Source organism: Zootoca vivipara, chromosome 9, assembly GCF_965207765.1.
Source record: "Zootoca vivipara chromosome 9, rZooViv2.hap1.1, whole genome shotgun sequence".
Classification (NCBI taxonomy): domain Eukaryota; kingdom Metazoa; phylum Chordata; class Lepidosauria; order Squamata; family Lacertidae; genus Zootoca; species Zootoca vivipara.
This window is the reverse complement of record NC_142592.1, coordinates 21257929-21264533: the sequence shown is the minus strand read 5'-3', so window position 1 is coordinate 21264533 and position 6605 is coordinate 21257929. Positions and strand designations below refer to the sequence as shown.

The 6605-nt window shown below is 40.5% G+C and overlaps 1 pseudogene; it reads right to left on the bottom strand.

Annotated features, from left to right (window-relative positions):
• Positions 1-932: 932 nt before the first annotated feature.
• LOC148684561 (uncharacterized) lies at positions 933-4179 on the bottom strand (annotated as a pseudogene).
• Between the last annotated feature and the right edge of the window lie 2426 nt (positions 4180-6605).

Below are 6605 nucleotides of genomic sequence, written 5' to 3'. Positions count from 1 at the left end.
AACTAGTCTCTTTTCTGCTGCGCCATTGTTGAGAGCATGTAAGCTGTTATAATTTTGACTTTTGAGTTGCTGTATTGACCACTTGCCACAGAAAGTGTGAGAAGGAGCCTTAGAGCAGGCATCCCCAAACTTTGGCCCTCCAGATGTTTTGGAGTACAATTCCCATCTTCCCCGACCACTGGTCCTGTTAGCTAGGGATCATGGGAGTTGTAGGCCAAAACATCTGGAGGGCCGCAGTTTGGGGATGCCTGCCTTAGAGCAACAGAAACATTAGACACATTATCCAGGACATTTTGTTGTAGGATGAAGATAAGTACTCCTTCTGAATTTGGAAGTTTCTAAGCCATTGATAAAAGTTCACAGCCCAGATCTTCATCATTGATATCTTTGTTTCCATTGTGCATCAATGATTTTTCCTAATTCTTGCAAGCCTTAAGTACATCTTAATTAGACCCCCCCCGTATACTGTGTGTGTGTGTGTGTGTGTGTGTGTGTATATATATATATATATATATATATATATATATATATATATATATACTGTAGGGACCCAGGTGGCACTGTGGTTAAACCACTGAGCCTAGGGCGTGCTTGACCAGAAGGTTGGCGGTTCGAATCCCTGTGACGGGGTGAGCTCCTGTTGCTTGGTCCCAGCTCCTGCCAACCTAGCAGTTCGAAAGCACGTCAAAATGCAAGTAGATAAATAGGAACCGCTACAGTGGGAAGGTAAACGGCATTTCCATGTGCTGCTCTGGTTTGCCAGAAGCGGCTTTGTCATGCTGGTCACATGACCTGGAAGCTATATGCCGGCTCCCTCGGCCAATAATGCGAGATGAGCGCGCAACCCCAGAGTCGGTCACGACTGGACTTAATGGTCAGGGGTCCCTTTACCTTTACCTTTATATACTGTATATATCATACCAGAAGCCAAATCAACATACAATCATTGTCATATGTTCAATATGATTAATGTCAGGTGTGCAGTCCAAAATAATTGAGCAGTATTTTGCTGAGTTTGCATGCCCTAATGGTGGCCAAGAGACGGATATTGATGAATTGGAAAAATAAAGATATGATACCCTTTAATCAATGGATTGACGATCCATCACCTATGAACTGTCATGTAACAAAGATGCATGAGAGCAGGAACCATACCTGCCAAGTTCCTGCCGAAAAAATAAGGGATCTGCAGACCGGAAGTAGCGCTGCCGCCATTTTGGAACTGGGCGGAGCAGCATCAAAAGTCGCTTCTGAGCATGCTCCGCCCAGTTCCAAATTGGCCACGTGCGTTTCTGCGCATGTCCAGAGACTCCAGACATGCGCAGAAGGAGCCTCCCATGGCCAGTAAGTAAACCAGGGGGAAACAAAAAAATCCATTTTTTCAGCTGGGAACGGCTGGAAAAACGGGGGTTTCCCAGGGAATACGGGAGACTTGGCAGCTATGGCAGGAAGAGCAAAGCAGGCTAGAATCCCAACTGTCATAACTGTAACTGCCTCAACTGTCATTCTAGGCTTAACTTCCAGTTCCAGGCTGTGTGACTTAACTGAACAGTCATGTTTATCTTTGTCTCAGAGTGTGTGCCAGTATAGAGCTGAGTCTGTGTTCTGTAACTGTTTACTATTTTATGAAGAATTTTATTTTAAACTTAATAAAGCTTTTATTTAAATGAAGAACTCTGCTTAAATAATTACCACTGTGTGTCATGAACGGACTGCTTACAGGCGCAGACTTTGCTTGGATAAAGATGATAATATTTGGAAAGACTATATACAAAATGTAAAGGTAAAGGGACCCCTGGCCATTAGGTCCAGTCGTGACTGACTCTGGGGTTGCGGCATAGGCTATTAATATTTACATAAGTATTAGGATAATAACACTATACCAATTTATATAAGAATGTATGGGAATATTGTATACTGCATTTTTGCAATATATATATAATTTTTAATATGTATATTCATTGTTCTTTCCCCCTTACTTTTCCTTCTTTTTTCTGTATCACTTTATTTATTTTAATTGAAATCACTTCAATAAAATATAAATAACAAAAGAGATTGCATGTACTAAATATTCCTGCTTTATAGCACCTGCTATAAGCTGGGTAAGCTCATTTTGGATCTCTTTTCCTAGGTAGCCATCTTTATTAACTTTGTGCAAATATTCATTCATGATAGTTTCAAAAAGGGCTAGATATTCTACAAACTTCAAAACATTTCCATTGCTAGCACTATACAACGTTCTGTTGTACCACAGAATGCCAAGTTTTGCATGCCAAGAACTCTGACCCAAGCAATCAAGCATTCCAAGATGTCGCCAATATTTTTCTTCTTGCCTAATTTTCTGCCGGTTAACATCACCCATTGCTTTCCCTTTAGATAAGTGCAATTCAAGTTGTCTCCAGGTCTGATAGTTTTCTAAATGGTCAGTATTCCTCTTATGTGAAGACTGAATTTTTCAATGTTCTTTGGATCTTTTGAACCTGTTTCATGTAGGGTTGATGAAGGATTTTATTTTATTTTATTTTATTTTATTTTAAACAACCTACAGCAAAACACACACACACACACCTTTTGAGGTTGAATACATCAACCATTAATGATACCCTTCTTCACCAATTGCTAGTCTCCTTTTGTAGTGTGCAGGAGAACATCCTCTGTTTTTTCAGTCTTTGGGAAATCATGTGATAAAACCTCCTGTGGTTCATGTTATATTACAAACTGTTGCAAATTATCACTGCAATAGTTAGGCCAGTTAGCATTGTCACTGCAATTCAAGTCAGGCACAATACCATCTTCTTTTGCAGACTTTGCGGTGCTCTTACTTTTCTCAACATCCCCCTTTTCCTTGGCAAGTTTCTGGCAATACCTTCAAATTGTAATGTTTACATCATTTGTAGCAGCAATAGCAGCAGCAGCACAACATCCATCTCCCTCAGTACTAGTTTCAACAAGAATATAGTCCTATTCTTGTTCTTCAATTGCTTTCTGTGTGCAAAGGTATTTCAGGAAGAATCCTGTCTCTCTCTCTCTCTCTCTCTGTGTGTGTGTCCAGTAAACTCTATGGCCTATGTATCTCATATATACATACAAAACAATTCTAGTGTATGAATTAATTCAAAAATGATAAATTTCTTCAAAACATAAAAGTAAAATGTATAAGATATAACAAAAAATAATCTGTATAAAAACTGCCCATCAAAGGTCAGTATTGCACCCCTCTGTGATCTGTGCCCTAGGCACACATCCTTGCACATGTCTACACTGTAAAGCACAAATATTCCCAAGTGCCCAATATACACTTCACCCTATACCTATCAAAGTGAATGATGAGGTCTTATGCTAGCCTGCTACTTTGATCTCAGGCCTGGGGCTTGAAATACTGTGTTTCCCTGAAAATAAGAGACCGTCTTATATTTATTTGTCCTTTAAAAAAAAAAACCCCACAGTGGCTTATTTTCAGGGGATGTCTTATTATTTATTACGCGTCCAGCCTCGCCTCTTCCTTGGTGCCCTCCAGAACTGCGCCTATCACTATGTCTTATTTTCGGGGTATGGCTTATATTGCGCAAATGCTTAGAAATCCTGCTATGGCTTATTTTATGGGTATGTCTTATTTTTGGAGAAACAGGGTATGTGTTCTTGTGTGGATAAATTTCCACTGCTAGACCCAAAACTTTGAGCCATTGGAGGGCAAAGTCCATTGGGTACCCCTTCCTCCAGCTCAAGCAAACCCTAGACCCTAACATTGGTTCTATAGGAATTTATCCTCCTGCTCCTCCAGACAAATCTGCAAATCTCTTATCATCACCGTTTTTAATGTACCTAATTTAGACTAGTGGTGGTGGAGACTCGGATCAAGGGCTTCGATACGCAATCCCTGTGTGCTTGCATCTTGAACAATCTAAATGTATCAGCACGACTTGCCAGTCCCCCACCAGCTCCTTACTTAGTATTTAAATTCCCTCCCTACATATTCCCATTGTTTGTCAGGTCATTTGTCAATTTTACATCCTTATTGGCCGTAATACTGCTGCGTGCCACGTCAGTTTCTTCAGTGTTTGACAGCTCCAATTCACTCAGTTGCCCTGGTACTGCAAAGGTTAGTTTGGGCACATTTCTCAACCTGCTGCTAAATCCATATTGCATGCCCTTACCACTGAAGATGTCCTGGTACCGCATATCATTTGATATGATTTATGCATGAAGGGCCTTCACAGATTATGGAGATATAAGGCTACATGGTTGTCCTGCTTCCCAGCAACACACACACACACACACACACACACACACACACACACACAGCTTTTTGTGCATATAATTGCAAAGGCTTGTTTTCAAGATGATAATTATCTTCCAATGCAGGACATTAAAATAAATAATTAAATAACCCTTTCCGATTTGAAAGTCATGCACATTGACCAGAGATACCATCATTCTAAAATTAGTTGCGCCCATAGCATCATTTAAGATTATCTTCAGTGCCTGCAAATAATTCTGCATTATGCATGCAGAGCATATTGGAATACTGCCTACATCTGTCTGATACAGAAGGTTAACATTTGTAACATTCTGAGATGTAGTTAGGCTATATTTCTTTATTGCTATAATTAGTGAACCGATATTACTTTCAGCTGCTTAAAATGTTCCTGGAGTAGCGCTCAGACCTCTGAAATCTTTCTTTATCCTAGTGGAAGCAAATGAAGGCCAGTTTAGATCTTCATCCGAAGACATATTATTTTTACAACTCCTGAAAAACTGTACTTCACAGTACTCTCTCTTCGTATTACACTATCACCTTTGTTTATATCGTTCATAATTTAATCATTAAACTTACCGTACATTCCAGCTTTGCTAAAAATGTGGTTGGGAGTTTAATTAAGCTTTATGCTACTGTGAAATGGGAAGGGAAGAACACATCATTTTTATAGAGAAGAAGAAATTGATCCCAAGGGAGATTTAGGGGAAATTAAACTTATGAAGCAATTTGAATACTTGTTTAATAAGTTGTTCCAGCACTTTATTAAATATATGGTCGTATATTTTCTTGATGCAATACATGCAGCTGTTTATAAACAAGAGGCCCAGAGAATCATGCAAACTAAGTTGAACAAATTTGAATGAATTATGTATAGACACCACCAAAAACCCGAAACATTTCCTGAAAGTTATGTACACCTTCCTTCAAATGTTCAACCACATACCTCATGGCACACAATGTTTTCCTGTGACAAATTTTCCTATCCAAGGACTGACCAGACCCAGAGTTGCATGGCTAAATTTAAGCAAGATGGTGTGGCGTTTGCCCATTCTTTTGGAAATGTCTGTACAGGGGAGAGAGAAAGGGTTAATAGGTAGACCAATAGAAAAGCCCAGGGGTGGGGCCTACCTGCTTTTAAAAGGCTTAGCCAGAGGTATAGACAGTTGGGAAGACAGTTGGAAATAGAGAGATAGTTTGGTTGGTTGGTTGGTTTCTTGTGGGTGGGAGGCATAGGAGTCAGAGTGGGTTAGAGACAGAGGTGAGACAGAGAGAGTGAATCAGATTACAGCGTTTCAAAGTATTTAAAACTTGTTTGTGTTCACAATAAACTGGAATCTTTGTTAATACGTTACAACCTGACTGAGTCTGAATATATTACCGGGTAAACCTGGTTGGTGGCAGTGGAAGAGAATAAATGTGGTGGCACAGGGTCAATAGTCTGTGGAATGACCGGGGGCTCTGCGTGAACACCACAGATGGCTACATTAAGTACTACAACACTTTGACAACTGATATGTGTGTGTTTTGGGACACATCCTCTTCCTATGGCCATGATTTGTTTTAACTGTTTTTCACGCTGAATTTTAAATTGATAAAATCTGCCCAGGAACCTGCAGGTGAAGGGTAGGTAATAACAACAACAACAATACATGATGATAAGAATGATGGCTATAAGAATAATACCAAGGCCTAGAAAGTTTTAGCTTTCTACTCCTTTCACTGTGCAGGTCACATGCCTGTGTTATGCATTCCAGCAAAGATTGTTGGAATCACAGGAGTAGATGTCTGCTGTATTCTGTTTCCGGGTCCTGTCCCCCCCCCCTTCAGACTTTTCTCAGCAAGAAGAGACATGTTTTCCTTTTGTTCTGCCTTACACTTAATAAAGTAGCTTTTAGTACACAACCTCAGCCTGGCTCCGTCTGCGTTTTATCTCTGCTGGACTCTGAATATGTGCTCAGTGTCTCCAAGACATGAGTGATAAAAAAATCATCGGGAAAGGGCTGTCGGAACTCTCTAGAACTACACGCTGAACGCTGATGGGAGAGACGGGCTGGATTCGTTCCTGCATTATGTCTGTGGATTGTTCCTGCCCCCAGCTGACCTGACAGAAAGCGGGGCCAGCCCAAGACATTTTAGCAACTGGGAAAACCACAAAGTGGCTTTCCTCCCACCAGGGATTAGTGAAGAGCTACATAAGAAAGAAGGAGGGAATAAAGATCTACATCAGGAACAAGTGGGGGAATCAATTAAACTTCATGTCAGGTGGGTGCAGATTTCAGGAGAGACTCCAGAGAGAAATGACCTTTGCCATTTCCTCCCTAGGGATAGGAGGAGATCAGTGCCTCAT